The sequence below is a fragment of the Cetorhinus maximus genome, chromosome 23 (genome assembly GCF_964194155.1).
Source record: "Cetorhinus maximus chromosome 23, sCetMax3.hap1.1, whole genome shotgun sequence".
Lineage (NCBI taxonomy): Eukaryota > Metazoa > Chordata > Chondrichthyes > Lamniformes > Cetorhinidae > Cetorhinus > Cetorhinus maximus.
In genome coordinates, this window is record NC_135901.1 from 17,784,371 (window position 1) to 17,801,178 (window position 16,808).

Genomic DNA, 16,808 nt, shown 5'->3' on the forward strand with positions numbered 1-16,808 from the left:
ATTCTCTGCTCGGGGACTGAGAGTCCAGTGAGTTAATAGTTTTGCTCCGTCTGGTTGGGTAAGCAATTTCTCTTTTGGTTCTCTCTGCTAAGAAGGAGACACATCGGGTTAACCAATGACCTTCCTCGTCTTTCTGTTTAGGAAGTGGAGGTAAAATTGGCTAAAAATTTTCCTTTCAGTTTTCTCTGTTGGGGAAGTGGATATACAGTGGGTTAACAATTTCCCTTCCCCCTCTCTCTGTTGGGGAAGTGGAGGTACAGTGGGTTAACAATTTTCCTTCCACCCCTCTCTGTTGGGGAAGTGGAGGTACAGTGGGTTAACAATTTCCCTTCCCCCTCTCTCTGTTGGGGAAGTGGAGGTACAGTGGGTTAACAATTTCCCTTCCCACCCTCTCTGTTGAGGAAGTGGGGGTACAGTGGGTTAATAATTTCCCTTCCCCCTCTCTCTGTTGGGGAAGCGGAGGTACAGTGGGTTAACAATTTTCCTACCACCCCTCTCTGTTGGGGAAGTGAAGGTACAGTGGGTTAACAATTTCCCTTCCCCCTCTCTCTGTTGGGGAAGTGGAGGTACATTGGGTTAACAATTTCCCTTCCCCCTCTCTCTGTTGGGGAAGTGGGGGTACAGTGGGTTAACAATTTCCCTTCCCCCTCTCTCTGTTGGGGAAGTGGGGGTACAGTGGGTTAACAATTTCCCTTCCCCCCCTCTCTGTTGGGGAAGTGGGGGTACAGTGGGTTAACAATTCCCCCCTCTCTCTGTTGGGGAAGTGGGGGTACAGTGGGTTAACAATCCCCCCCCCTCTCCCTGTTGGCGAAGTGGGGGCACAGTGGGTTACAATTTCCCTTCCCCCTCTCTCTGTCGGGGAAATGGGGGTACAGTGGGTTAACAATTTCCCTTCCCCCTCTCTCTGTTGGGGAAGTGGAGGTACAGTGGGTTAACAATTTCCCTTCCCCCTCTCTCTGTTGGGGAAGTGGGGGTACAGTGGGTGAACAATTTCCCCTCCCCTCTCTCTGTTGGGGAAGTGGGGGGTACAGTGGGTTAACAATTTTCCTTTCCCCTCTCTCTGCTGGGGAATTGTTGAGATATGTTTCTGTGTGACCCTCACTTCAATTCCCAGTGGGTGCGATGCAGCAACTTAAAGCTGGCATCCATTTTAAAGGAATGGACAATAAGAGAAGCAGCAACACCGAGATCTAAATGTGCTGAGTTTGTTTGCCGGAAATAGGAAATTGTTAGATTTCCCCTCAGTGGGAGGAGAGTTGGTGATGTTATTTTGCAGAATCCCGTGATGAATGAGCTTTACTCTGTCTCTAACCCAGGGTGTATCTGAGCTGGGAGCACTGGGTGTACAAGACTTGGTTCTGAGCCCTGGAAATATCCGATTTTAACTAAACAGCTCTAACATTAGCAAAAGTGGAAAACAACATTAATTAAGCGATTGTGCATTTAAATCACAATTGGAGAAAAGGACTTTATTATTTTTTTTATTGAAGTTTGAAACGTAACCGAGAGATTCTCATTGGCATGAATTAACGGTGTCCATCAGTGCAAGGGAAATATTCACAAAACTCGGTTTACCACTGGATTTATCAACCGTTCTGTTGATGATCTTCAAGGGGATCGCTTCATGTCCCACCACACAGGAGTAAGAAGCGCCGCTGGCCTACTCCTCCGCTGCAATGGATAACAGGCTGTACATGAAGAAGGAGCTATTGCCGTTCTCCGCCACCACCCCGGTGTTCTTGTAGTTCCCGGGATTCACCGGCTTGTCATTGACGGTCCACTTGACGAAGATCTCTCTGGGGGAGAAACCTCTCACCAAGCAGCTGAGGGAGACGAATCTCTGAGCGGAGACATCTTCTGCCGAGGGCAGGAGGACAGACACGGACGGTTCCCGCAGTTTTGTACTTGCAGAAAATGTACAATAAATGTCAATAAACTGGATAATTTCGTAGACAATGAAACCGCTGGTTAGATGTGAGAGAAACGTGTTTTGTGATGAATATTAAGGGGTTTCATTATCCACTTCTTGGAAATATATCACCGATCCTTCACTATAGCTGAATCAAAATCCTGGAACTCCCTCCCTAACAGCACTGTGGGTGTATCTACATCACATGGGCTGCAGCGGTTCAAGAAGGCAGCTCAACACCACCTTGTCAAGGGCAATTAGGGGTGGGCATTAAACGCTGGCCCAGCCAGCGACGCCCACATGCCATGAATTAATAAATAAAAATCTTTGGGATCTGTCCGGTTTTCCAGCTCGGGGCAGATGTGGATACAATCCTTTTCCCTGAGAACTTATGGGGTTGGACGAGAAAGGTTCTCAAAGTTTACAGCAAAGAAACAGGCCATTCGGCCCAACTGGTCTGTGTTGGTGTTTCAGCTTCGCACCAGGCTCCTCCCATCTTGCTTCATCTAAACCCAATGGCACAGCCTTCAGTTCATTGTTCATTCATCTACTTATCAATTTCCCCCTGAAAGTCCACAAGCCCAGAGCGTTTAGTTGGCGAAATTGCTAATCAGAGTAGACCATAAATACACTGAATAGTAAATATTGATTCTTACACTTACACTGGAAATAGACACATTGAACTACTTATTGCTTCAATCTCACCGCTCACCTGTTTCCTTGTGGATGGAACTTCTTAAAGGAGTCGGCAGATCCTGATTGCTCACCACGCAATAGAACTCAGCCCCACTCAGCCAGACTTGTGTCGAGATGTTTACGTTGCTGACCACGCTGTCGGGATCCTCTCCCGGTTGGACGGCGATCTCTGATTTCAAAGGCTTCTTCTCTTGTGTCCAGGACACGAGGACTCCATGAGGAGCATTAGAAACGATGCAGGTTAAGTTCACGGTGGCCTCCAGTAAGACCTGTTCTATTGGCGGTGGCAGTAGAGTAATTGTGGGATCGTTGGGGCAGTGGTCTGGGCCTGTGAGACAGAAATGAAGATCAACCAAAGTTTCACCTTCAGGAGCAGGACAGCAGTATTCAGCCTTCACTCCCTGAAGGAGAATAAATCACCTTGGACATATCAACCTCTAAATATCGTCTTTTATTTTCTTTACACAATGGAAAACCAGCTTGGTCTGTGTAAATCGTTCTCATAATTTAAGTCCTTCAGCCCCGGTGACATTCTCATGAATCTATGTTGCCCCAGTCCCAATACAAATATACCATTCCTGGGCCCTGGAATGCAGTACTGAAAGCCGTTTTATAAATAGGGTGGATGCACTTTCCAACACTCTATCCCGAAGCTGTTACCAGTGAAGGGTTCCAGACCCTGACTCAGGGTAAAGCTAATGTCAAGTCCACCTCACTCATTCTGTGACGTCAATGCAGAGACGTGACGTGATAAAATCCTTAATGGTGAACAATCCGAATGCAGCCCTTACATCGGAATTAAACAATAACTACATGATAGTAAATTAGAAGTTGTTCCGTCTACTAACTGCAATAAATTCCTGATTTGATTAACATCGGAGAGCAGAATGATCTATTGCTTCCTCGGTTTGTATTTCTTACCCTCACACTTGGTGGCGTTTCGACTTTGGGTGATCCCTTGGTGAGTGACCTGACAGGTATAGACCGCGTCGCTGAACCATTCCCCAGCGGAGACTTTCAGCCGACTGGTCGCCGAGAAGTTCCCGTTCACTTCAAAGGCGGGAGAGGTGACAATTCCTGAATCCATGGGTTGTCCATTCTTCAGCCACTTCACTGTGATTGGATTTGGTCGGAAATCGACGATTGAACAGACGGCGGTTGCAAATTTGTTGGTTGTGATTTCTTCCCGGGAACTCACGGTGAGGAGAACAGTTGGAGGGAAGATATCAGGAGGACCTTCAAGAAACACAGGTTAAACATTTCTGGGAGAAGAAATTGATAACAGACACAATTAATTCCTATATTTTAATAGGTTCTTTTCCGTTAATAGACAGTAACCCTAGAATTTGCAGGGATCAAATCTATGCAGAGCACTATAAATGTGTTATAACCAAGGCCCTGTACAGGTTAATCACAGCCTTTCTGTTTCTCACAGGTTCCCCAACACTTACATTGCATTTTAATGCTCTTGGCTGAGCCGCTGTATTGAACCTCACACTTGATTTTGCTGCATTCTCCCTCTCACTCGGTGATGGTTAACTGGCTGCTCAGGGTGAAGGTTCCCTTCTGGTTTCTCACTGACGGGTAAGTCTTAAATCCAGTCATCGGCTGCCCATCTTTCTTCCAGGTCAGGCTAGTGATTTCTGGGGAGTAGTCCATCGCCAAACAGCCGTAGGTGACGGAGCCGTCGGTGTTGTGTTGCTGGCAGGAGGAGACCAGGCTGTCGAGAGTGGGCGGAGACGGTGTCGCTGGGAAAGAAAGGCCGATTGAACAAGTTAGACACTGTGATTTGTGAACATTCAGTCACCAAACAACTCAAAATTTGACTATAACTATAAACATATCCTAATATATTCCAACTAAAACCCACATCCACATTTGATCATTTATTATTTCCATCATTTGGTGACCCTCACCTGTCAGTTCCCTCTTTAGAAACCCACACCTCTTTTCCCGCCTCTATCCCATGACTAAAATAGAACATTTTGATGTCATCTGAATGACAACCTTTCAGTGGACTAAAATGGAAGAGCAGAGGATTTCCCCCATTATTTCGCCACCATTTATTTCTCAATCAACAGCACTTGGTGATAGAGAAATTGTCTCGTCATTCATATCATTGCAGTTTGGAAATTGGATCTGTTCAAATTGGCTGATGCCCCCTCCCCTCTCCACGTCCCCCCAAAACAAAGAATAGCAACGACCCTTCGAAAGTACCTTTGCAATGGTACCTATATAATGACCATAGAACTCTAAACTGAATAGCAGTTACAGTAAGTACAACATTTTCCAATCGTATGTACATATGAACATGCGGATTAGTAGCGGGAGTAGGGCATTCTGCCTCTCGAGCCTCCTCCACCAATCACTCCGATCATAGCTGATCTGATTGTGGCGTTAACTCCACATTCCTGCCTACTCTCCGCTAACCTTTGACTCCCTTGTCAATGAAGAATCTCTCTACCTCTGCCTGGAAATATTAATGACTCCTCCTCCATCGCTCTCTGGGGAAGAGAGTTCCAAAGTTTCACGACCTTTGAGAGAAAAATAAAATGTCTTCATTTCCGTCTGAAATGAGAGACCTCTTATTTTTAAACCGTGTTCCCTATCGTTAGTTTCTCTCACAAGGGGAAACATCCTTTCAGCATCCACCCTGTCAATTTCCCTCAGGATCTTATATGTTTCAATAAAATCAGCTCTCATTATTTTAAAATCCAATGGACACAGGCCCAGCCTATCCAAACTCTCCTCATGAGATAACCGACAACACCTCTCAGTATCATTTATATGAACATTCTCTGAAGAGCTTCTAATGCTTTTATAACCTTTCTTAAATGAGACCAAATCTGGACACAGTAATTCAGACGGGGTCTCATCAACGCCCTGTTAAACTGTAGCAAAACATTCTTATTTTTATATTCTATTCCCTTTGTAGTAAATGACAAGATTCCCTTTACCTTCCTCATCACTTGCTGTTCCTGTGTTATAACTTTTTGTGATTCATGCACGAAGGGATCCACATTCCTCTGTACCTCAGGGTTCTGCAATCTCTCTCCCTTTCAATAATATGCTGATTTTGTATTCTTCAATCCAAAGTGGACAAGTTTATATTTTTCCACATTATACGGCATCTTCATTTTTTTGCCCACTCACTTAACCTATCTATGTCCCTTTGCTGACCTTTGTCCCCTCTTCACCATTTACGTTCCTATCTATCTTTGTGTTATCAGCAAATTTAGCAAATTCATTCAGTCCTTTCGTTCAGTCATTGATATAAATTGTAAATAGTTGAGGCCGCATCATTGATCCCTATGGCACTTCACCTGTCACATCTTGCCAACCTAAAATAAACAATTTATCCCAACTCTCTGTTTCCTGTTAGCTAACCAAACTTCTACCCATGCTGAACTGTGACAGCCGACACCATTATTTTGTGTAGTAACCTTTGATGTGCCACTTTGTCAAATGCCTTCTGGGAGCGCAAGCACAGCACATCCACAGGTTCTCCTTTATTCATGTTCCTTTTTGCTTCCTCGCAAGGCCTCAAATAAATCAGCAAAACATGATTTCCCTTTCACAAAACCATGATGGATCCACATAATTGCATTTGGATTTTCTGAGTGACCCGTGATAGACTCCATAATAATCGATTCCAGCACTTTTGTTCTGACAGATGTTAAGCTCATTGGCCTGTAGTTTCTTGCTTTCCCTTTCCCTCCTTTAATTAATATAAAAGTCTCATTCTCTATTTTCCAATCTGATGAGACCTTTCCAGAATCTAGGGAATTTTGGAAAATTAAAACCAATGCCTGTGCTATTTTAGCAACCACCTCGTTAAGGCCAAAATATTTGTGCAACTTCTCTGCCCATTTCCTTATTTTCCTTTATTACGGGTTTGTCCCATCCGTGTCCCGTGGCTGGATTGTGGCTCCCGAAGCCCCTCTTTATGGACCCTGGAGCCGTTGTTCAAAATGCTGGTAAAACGGGTAAATGGAGTTGAAGGTATCCGTATCTTCAATTGCTCCTCCAATCACAGGCGTGTCTTCTATCCTGTTACCGGCTGATAGGCTGGCTTGTGGGCCTATCAGCAGTAAAAGTGGGAGACAAACAGGTTGTGATTGGAGGGGCAGCGAACACCCGCTGGAGAAAGGCGCAGGGAGCCGGGGGAAGCGCACGGAGACATTGTCTCCCTTCTATCCCAGGCACTTAGCGCCTTTCCCCGGGAATAGAAAGGATTTCAGGAGGAGGAGAGACAATGAGGGAGAGAGAGGAAGAGATAGGGAGAGTGGGACCCAGGGCGCCTGGGGCCTCGGCTCGCAACTGCTTTCACCCGGTTCTCCCCGGTATAGCCCGACTCTCTGCGCTTCCCCCAACCCCCGCCTCTCTGCCCTTTCTCCCCCAGCTCTCTGCACTTAATCCAAGATTCTCTGCACTTTCGCCCGGCTCTCTGACCTTTCCCCCATTTCTCTGCCCGTTCCATCGCCTCTCTGTCCTTCCCCCCCTCCTCTCTGCCCTTTCGCCACCTCCTCTCTGACCTTTCTCCTCCGCCTCTCTGCCCTTTCTCCTCCGCCTCTCTGCCCTTTCTCCTCCGCCTCTCTGCCCTTTCTCCTCCGCCTCTCTGCCCTTTCCCCCTCCCGCCTCGCTGTCCTGTCTCCCCCAGCATTTTGCATTTACTCCACGGCTCACTGCGCTTTCGCCCGGCTCTCTGAATTTTACCCCTGTTCGCTGACCTTTCCGTCACCTCACTACCCTTCACCCTCGCCTGTCTGCCCTGTCACCCTCCCATCTTCCTGCCCTTTCTCCCCCAGCTCTCTGCACTTTCGCCCAACTCTCTGACCTTTCCCCTGGCTCGCTGAACTTTCCTCCATCTCTCTGCCCTTTCCATCATCTCTCTGCCCTTCCACTGCCCCTCGCTTCTCTGCCCTGAACCTCCCCTGCGCTCTGCCCTTTCCCTCTCCCGCCTCTCTGCCCTTTCCCCCCTCCGCCTCTCTGCCCTTTCCCCCCTCCGCCTCTCTGCCCTTTCCCTCTCCCACCTCTCTGCCCTCCCCCCACCCGCCTCTCTGCCCTTTCCCCCCTCCCGCCTCTCTGCCCTTTCCCCCCTCCGCCTCTCTGCCCTTTCCCCCCTCCGCCTCTCTGCCCTTTCCCCCCTCCGCCTCTCTGCCCTTTCCCCCCTCCGCCTCTCTGCCCTTTCCCCCCTCCGCCTCTCTGCCCTTTCCCCCCTCCGCCTCTCTGCCCTTTCCCCCCTCCGCCTCTCTGCCCTTTCCCCCCTCCGCCTCTCTGCCCTTTCCCCCCTCCGCCTCTCTGCCCTTTCCCCCCTCCGCCTCTCTGCCCTTTCCCCCCTCCGCCTCTCTGCCCTTTCTCCCCCTGCTCTCTGAACTTACTCCAAGGCCCTCTGCACTTTCTCCTGACTCTGTGACCTTTCCCCCGGCTCGCTGATATTTCCCCTATCACTCTGCCCTTCCCCCCCCCCTCACTTCTCTACCCTGAACCTCCCCGCTGCTCTGTCCTTTCCCCCTCCCGCCTCTCTGCCCTTTCCCCCTCCCGCCTCTCTGCCCTTTCCCTCTCCCGCCTCTCTGCCCTTTCCCCCTCCCGCCTCTCTGCCCTTTCCCTCTCCCGCCTCTCTGCCCTTTCCCTCTCCCGCCTCTCTGCCCTTTCCCTCTCCCGCCTCTCTGCCCTTTCCCCCTCCCGCCTCTCTGTCCTTTCCCCCTCCCGCCTCGCTGCCCTTTCCCCCTCCGCCTCGCTGCCCTTTCCCCCTCCGCCTCGCTGCCCTTTCCCCCTCCGCCTCGCTGCCCTTTCCCCCTCCGCCTCGCTGCCCTTTCCCCCTCCGCCTCGCTGCCCTTTCCCCCTCCGCCTCTCTGCCCTTTCCCCCTCCGCCTCTCTGCCCTTTCCCCCTCCGCCTCTCTGCCCTTTCCCCCTCCGCCTCTCTGCCCTTTCCCCCCTCTGTCTCTCTGCCCTTTCCCCCCTCTGTCTCTCTGCCCTTTCCCCCCTCTGTCTCACTGCCCTTGTCCTCTGCCCCCTCTCTGCCCTTGCCCCCTCACCGCTCTCTGCCCTTGCCCCCTCACCGCTCCATGCCCTTGCCCCCTTCTCCCCCTCTGCCCTTGCCCCCTCCCCCTCTCTGCCCTTTCCCCCGCCGCCTCTCTGCCCTTGCCCCCTTCTCCCTCTCTGCCCTTGCCCCCTTCTCCCTCTCTGCCCTTGCCCCCTTCTCCCTCTCTGCCCTTGCCCCCTTCTCCCTCTCTGCCCTTGCCCCCTTCTCCCTCTCTGTCCTTGCCCCCTCCCCCCTCTCTGCCCTTGACCCCTCCCCCCTCTCTGCCCTTGACCCCTCCCCCCTCTGCCCTTGACCCCTCCCCCCTCTCTGCCCTTGCCCCCTTCTCCCTCTCTGCCCTTTCCCCCTCCCACCTCTCTGCCCCTTCTCCCTCTGTCCTTTACCCCTCCCGCCTCTCTGCCCTTTCCCCCTCCCTCCTCTCTACCCTTTCTCCCCCAGCTGTCTGCACTTACTCCACGGGTCTATGCCCGTTCCCCGACTCACTGACCTTTGCCTCATCTCTATGTACCTTCTGCTGGATCGCTGCCCTTTTCCCTGACTCTCTTCCCTTCCCCCCGCCTCCCTGCCCTTTCCCCCAGGCTCTCTACGCTTTAGCCCCGCTTCTCTGCCATTTCCACCGACGCTCGTCACACCCTTGGGCCATGCTCCACTTTCCGGATCTGCTAGGCCTCAGGCCTCGCTTCCAGGTCTCTCTTCCCCGTTGTTCCCGCCCTCCCACACACCGATTTATGATAAGTGATCGTGTGAGTGAGCGTGTGCATGATTGACAAAGTGAGGGTGGCTGAGTGACAGACTGAGGGTGGGTGGCTGGGTGAGTGAGGTTGCGTGGGTGAGTGAAGGAATGAGTGAGGGTGAGTGGTGAGTGAGCGTGGGTGGGTGTCTGAATGTGGGTGGGTGAGGGTGGATGAGTGAATGAGCGTAGGTGATTGAATGAGGGTAGGTGAGTGAGGGTTGGTGGTTATGTGAGGGTGGGGATGTGAATGAGGGTGAGTGGGTGTGTGAGGGTGGGTGGATGAGTTATTGAGTGTGAGTGAATGTAGGTGAGTGAGGATGGGTGGGTGAGTGAGTTTGAGTGAGGATAAGTGAGGGTGGATCAGTAAGGGTGGATGAATGAGTGTCAATGAGGCTGGGTGTGTAAGGGTGAGTGAGGGTGTGTGAGTGAGTGCGGGTGAATGAGCAATTGATGGTGAGTGAATGAGGATGAATGAAGGTGGGTGAGTGAGCGAGGGTGAGCGAGTGTGGGTGAGTGAGTGAGGGTGGGTGAGTGACGGTGAGTGAGTGATTGATGGTGAGTGAGCGTGAGTGATTGTGGGTAGTGAGGGTGAGTGATTGTGGGTAGTGAGGGTGCCCAGGTGCTGCAGGCTCATCAAGGCGATGTTCCTCCAGATGATTTTCTGCTCTGGCTCAGCTTTCCGTTGCCTGTTGTCCACAGCCGAGCTGGGGGTTCCTCCATTCGGCTCCACCACCTCCACCTCTTCCTCTTCCTCTCCATAGATCCTGTCCCGATTCTCCATATTGATCAGCTTTCAGTAACACCGGCTGTGTAAAGTCAGGCAGCAGTGTAGATCGCTGGCCAGCTGCTTTAATGCCGATGTCTTTCTTTAAGAAACCCGTGTCAGTGCGCGAATAGGCAGACTGAGGGGGCTGGAGGGGAAGGTTACAGCAAAACCAGGATTGGCCGTGCAGGCATCTTGCACCAAGTGTGCACCAGTATTGGGGATCCTGGCGGCCGTGGTCTCCGTCACATCCCTCCCTTTTCTTGTTTCTTTGTGTCTGGTTCCACACTTGGAAATTCTCCACATATATAGTGATGTCACCTGTGTAATTTCATTTTCCACAAAAATACATTAGAAATGTAACAATGAACATGCAGCTTACCGGATTTTTATTCTGCAATGAATCTTTTCAGCCCACATCTGTGTGTGAGAATGTGTGTATGTGTGCGTGAGAGAGAGTGTGCATGCAAGTGTGTGTGTATTTATATAGAAACATAGAAACTAGGAGCAGGAGCAGGCCATTCGGCCCTTCGAGCCTGCTCCACCATTCATTATGATCATGACTGACCATCCAAATCAATAGCCTACTCCCGCTTTCTCCCCAAACCCTGTGATCCCTTTCGCCCCAAGTTCTATATCTAACTCATTCTTGAAAACATACAATGTTTTGGTCTCAACTACTTTCTGTGGTAACGAATTCCACAGACTCACCACTCTCTGGGTGAAGAAATTTCTCCTCATCTCAGTCCTAAATGGTCTACCCCATATCCTCAGACTGTGACCCCTGGTTCTGGAATTCTCCCCACCATCAGGAACATCCTTCCTTCATCTACCCTGTCTAGTCCTGTAAGTATTTTATAGGTTTGTGAGAGAGAGAGAAAAAAAGTGTGTGAGAGAGAGAGTGTGAGAGAGGGAGAGAGAGAGAGAGAGAGAGCGTGGTGTGTGCGCATGTGTGTGCATGTGTGTGAGAGAGGGAGAGAGAGAGTGTGTGTGAGAAAGAGGGAGAGTGTGTGTATGTATGTGTGTGTCATAGGGAGTATACGTGTGAGAATGTTTGCGATAGAGAATGTGTGTGTGTGAGAGAGAGAGGGAGTTTGTGTGTACAGGTGTGAGTGATAGGAAGTAAAAGTGTGTGTGAGAGAGTGAGAGAGAATGAGAGAGAGTGCATGTGTGAGTGAAACAGAGTGTGTATGTTTGAGAGGGAATGTGTTTGTGTTTCTGTGTGTGCATGAGAGAGAGAATGAGGATGTGTTTGTGAGTGAGTGTGTGATGTGTCTGTATGTGTGTGTGAGAGAGAATGGAGAGTGTGTGCATGGGTGAGAGTGTGTGGGAGAGAGGGTGCATGTATGTGAGAGAGAGAGTGGGTATGTGCATGTGTGTGTGTGTGAGAGAGAGAGAGAATGTGTGTGTGAGAGTGCATGTGTGAGAAAGAGTGAGTGCATGTGTGTGTGAGAGAGTTAGTGTGCATGTGTGTAAGACTGTGTGTAGGTGCGAATGTATGTGTATGAGAGAATGTGAGTGCCTGTGTGAGAGTGTGAGTGAAAGAGAGGAAATGCGTGAGAGACAGAGTGTGTGCGTGTTAGAGAGAGTTTGTGTGTGAAAGAAAGAAAGTGTGTGTGACAGAGAGAGAAAGAGAGAGAGTGTGGCTGTCAGAAAGAGTGCATGTGAGAGAGAGTGCACGTGTGTGAAAGAAAGCGTGTTTGACAGAGTGAGTGAGGGTGTGTGGTAAAGAGACTGAGTGTGTCGAGGGAGATCAGCCATGATCTGACTGAATGGAGGGCAGGATCGAAGGGCCGAATGTTCTCCTCATGCTTTCATTTCAGTCATTCATTCCTCCCCCTGCAGGCGGCAATCCAATGACTCAGTTTTTGGTAGAGTGATGCCGGCACCTTTTCCCCAAATGCCCCATGACTGTCAATGGGTCAAAATCCTGGAACTCCCGACCTAACTGAACTGTGAGTGAACCTGCAGCTATTCAAGGAGGCGGCATTTCAACACTTCCTCAAGGGGTAATTAGGGATGGGCAACAAATGCTGGCCTTGCCAGCGACCCCAACATCCTATGATAGGATTAATAATAAGATACAGGTTAATTTCTTCCTCCGCACTGTCCAACTAAATAGGTCAAGGACTGCTACAGCACGGATTAAAATAGGATAAAACCCTCTCTGCATTGCCTAACAGAACACTCCCAAGACAGAAACATCACTGGCTTAAAATAGACCAAATCTCCTTCGACAGCCTGTCTGTCGTTTCTGAATTGTCCTTTCTGACTGTCACAATGGGTTGGGTATCTCATTTCTGAGGCGCCTGGTCAAAAATTCAAACTTTCACATTTCTCACAGATACAAGTTTTTTGAAGAAATAAATCAAATTGCACTTTACAATTTATAGGAGAGCGAACCAGAATGTTTACAACCAGCCAGGAAGATTCCTGGTCCCAGCACAGTGACCACGCGCACAGAAACAGAACAGACACAAATGATGCAACAATCGAGTTCCCCTCAGATAGATCTGTTCAATCTGTCCATTTCATTCAAGCTGTTTGATTCTAATTGATCAATGGCCAATTTGCTACAATTATTCTACAACTTCTTTGAAATTAATCTGATTTTCATTTCAAAACTCCCTTTGAAGTCCATCTAATTCTCTGTCTGTCTCAAATCTCCAAACAATGTAAGATTTAAGTTACCCTGAAAATGAGCACAGCAAATATTACAGATTCAGGATAATTTGGTGTCCGTAACAGACTCAGTGGCAGGGTAAGAATTAAACAAATCAGGAAACATCCACATTAAAAACCGATTACCCACTGATTTGATTTGATTTTAGATATAAGTAGAACCAATAAAATCATCGAGGCTTATCGAGCTGAGCACAGCTGAGTAAGAAAAGTATTATTTTCCTACTTCATTTCGAATACAATTAAAGATTCTCCCCGCCCTTTGAGATGTTGCATTCACTATAATGTCCAGTATACTATTCAATTGTTGGAATTCATTTATGTTGAATTAATTAACATTCATATTATATTGTAAGTTAATTATCTTGTTATCGTCAATTCATTCTCTTGTTTGCTGATTTCTACTTTATAATAAAATGGTTTTCAAAAATGGAAAATTTGTTTCTCCCTGGTACTTTGTGAAATATTTGGGGTTTATTTAAATCAACCTGACACTGAAACAATGTTTAAACAATAAACTTCAAATTACTAGATGGAAACATTCAGACATGTATATCAATTTTACTTAAATCTAATCACTATTTACAATTTTACTTTTTTATTTTTACTTCTCCTGCTCTGTTTTAACGTAGAAAATTGTAAACTATGCGTGTTTCTGAACGCATTGAGAAAACATAAATTCCATCTGTTCTCATCGAGTAATTCACACAATGAATTTATGAGTGGAATATTTTAAATATTTTCAAATCTGGCCGGGGTCACATCGCATTAACTGTCGATGGGCTGTAACAGCATTTGTTTGCTAAAGCGGTTCTCTTGAGTTTATAAACTCTCTGAGCTCGAAACTATATGTTAAAAAAAAGTTCCTGGCAGTTGTTTTTATCAATAAAAATGCTTCCTAGATTTACTAACTCTGGCATTTTAAAAATATATTAATCCCGCGATTCACACAATCCCTATGATTTAATTATTAAATATACTGTTCGTTGAAAGAAGATCCAAATTGATCAGTACAAAACTTGATGAGAACAATTCATTCAGATCATCTACGATACTGAAGTATAATCAGCAAATTGATTCGAGATTTTGTTCTTCAATTTAATATTTACTAAGAATTAAGCATAACGCACGGATATAATCTGCTCTTCTATAATTCTATCCTGTGTACAGCACAGCTATGGGAGAAGGGGTGTTGTTATTAAAAAGTTTAAAACTAATAGTAACGTTTGCAAATACATTAATCTGTTCGAATTTCAAGCTTTTACTTGTCAATCTCTATTCATATGCAGTCTGCACCTTCCTACAGTTCAAAAAAATGTAAGAGCAACTCCTTTACTGCCAGCCACTTCCACCTCTCAGAAAACTATTTAAGATTAGATTCGTGACAATTATCTCGCTATCCAAATCCCAATGACATTGAAGGAATAATATGGTTACGGCTGGACAGAAAGAATGTAAGTACCGGATACACATATTACCAAACTGCAATGTCAAAATCCTCTTTCAGTAAATGCAAGCGTAATCAGGGATATAATAAATAAATCAAACTCTCTTGTGAAACTGAACACGGCTGCAGAATCAATATATTCTTATTGGAATAGTTTCATGTATAATGATTCCAGCCCAAAAACTTTCCCGATCATGTTAATTGTTTGCAGTGCACTGCAGAATTGTGAAAGGCGACTAATGAGCAATTATGTTAATATGAAAACTGTTCAGTCAATATGGATAAATATTACCTCATTACAATTGTTTGAATTATATTAAATTTACTCTATAATTTGCAAACTTGTTAATCATGTAGTTTTTGATTGCAGTACCGAATTATGTTCTGAATGGGCGTCAAAATCCATCGTTTAGTTTAATCTGCAATTATCATTTAAAATAAAAAACAAAATGTTCTAACACATCTTTAAATGCTTCTTTCCATTTCTGAAGCCTGTCTGTTTTCTGCCGACAGTCGCGCTTCAAGCAGTTACAAACGCGGAGACTGTTTCCATTCAATCACAAAACGTGTAACCGCTCAATATCACCGAGTTTAAACAATGCAGAAACAATGCAGAACCGCCAAAACGTTTCACAAATTCTACTTATTCAAAGTCACCCAGACACACAATCCCCTCAGCAGAAAAACACCAAAATCACACCACTGAGGGGCTGAAACGCGTTTCATGGAGAAGCAGCTCAATTCCACAAACGCTTCCAACAGAATCCAATGTCACATTGCAAGAAAATCTCAATATCGAATCCAGACAATCCGCTCGTCACCAAATGAACGAACAATTAAATTAAAAAGAAATATGGAATAATGTCAACAGCATTGTGAGTAGGCGGAACAAGTTCAATAAATTAATATTGAAACTTAAGCATATTTTGCTGATATTGGGTTAGATTTCAAATGTATTTAAACCCTTGTGCAACAGATGGTAAAACCAGCAGCCATTAGATGTCACCGAGATTAAACATTGCAGAAACGTCAAACTGTTTAACAGACGTTGGGTCTTTCAAGTAGTCCGGCCACACAGTATCCTCAGCAGATAAACACCAAATCACAACAATCAGGGACTGAATCCCTCAGCAGCACTTTTTGTCGAGAAACAGCCGAATCGTAAAAACACTTTTTTTTAGCAGAATCACATGAAACATTATTATAAATTCTCAACACAGAACCCACCAAACCCACATTTCAGTGAACGAATAAATTATTAAAATAGACAAAAATATAAAACAAAGACACAAATAAAACAATTGCCAAATAAGTGCATGGTTCTTACCTGCAGTCACCGTCACCATGGTCCCTTGTCCCCAGTAGTCCATAGCGTCATAGTGTTACACTCCCTGGGCTGTGCCATACAATAACTGTCCCTGCACTAAAAAGACAGAAATCCAACATTACTTTAAATATTCATCAGTCAGAGGCAAATTGAGGTCACGATAAATCTTCACGAAATTTTATTTGCGTTTGTGGACATCTTTAACAATTCATCAATGGCCCTCACGTTTTATAATTCACAGGGTAACACATGAACATGTTACTGAAATCACCAACTGATGAATGGACAATTACCACAGTTTTTCAATCTTAAACCATGTTTTTTGGGCAGTGCTGGACAAAAATAATACTTCACTGTAAATATAGTTGGATTGTAAAAGCGAACATTGACCTAGGCAGACTCCATAAATGCTAAGGGGTTTTTGCATTGACAGTAACTGCTGTGCCATCCCAGTTATCACAGTGAGACACACCATGTCAAATACTGCGGCAGACTGTTCACTGTAAATACAGAGATTTAATTTCACTGCGCTCTCAAAAACCTGATTTCGACTCGCTTAAGAACGAATCAGTGATATATTTTAGCTTGTACTGCTCATTATATTTATAAATGTGATTGCAATACTTTTAAGACCTCTGTGCAGATTTAGCGTGTCCGTCAACACGAACAAAGCGCAAGACTCATACATTTTTGCAAACCTTTACCCATTATTTTATTTAACTCTCATTTTATTTGACGTTCCTGCTGTGTTAGTGATCATCAATTTAAACAAACTCCTTCTCTGACGTTTTTGTATGAGAATGTCGCTGTGCACAGCACTGTGACCCACTGTAGTATCACAGTGAAATACACCCGCACAAAAACTGCACCCACTCTCTGTTCAGTGCTGCCTCTCAATATTCACTTCAAATAGACGTTTACTTCTGATCTGGTTTAGAATTCATGCAGCAATTTACAAAACTCAATGAACAGAGATCCTCCTCCAAGTGTCAGACATATTAAAATGAACATTATATCCAGGTCTGTGATTGCGGAAACTGTTAACAGTAAATATAAACACAGCCAAAAGCTCAGCCCATTATATCAATTGGTTTGTTAGGTTTTCCTGTTAAATTTGCTGTTTTACTTTTGTCAGAAGCGGCTTGTTGCCTGGTCCTGATCATTACAGTTAATATTACATTTGAAACAAGTACTGACCGTCAGGTTAT

The 16,808-nt window shown here is 46.2% G+C and overlaps 1 pseudogene; it reads right to left on the reverse strand.

The window, feature by feature from the left end:
* Positions 1-1,513: 1,513 nt before the first annotated feature.
* Positions 1,514-16,808, reverse strand: part of LOC144697862 (Ig heavy chain C region-like) — a 57,888-nt pseudogene continuing 42,593 nt past the window's right edge.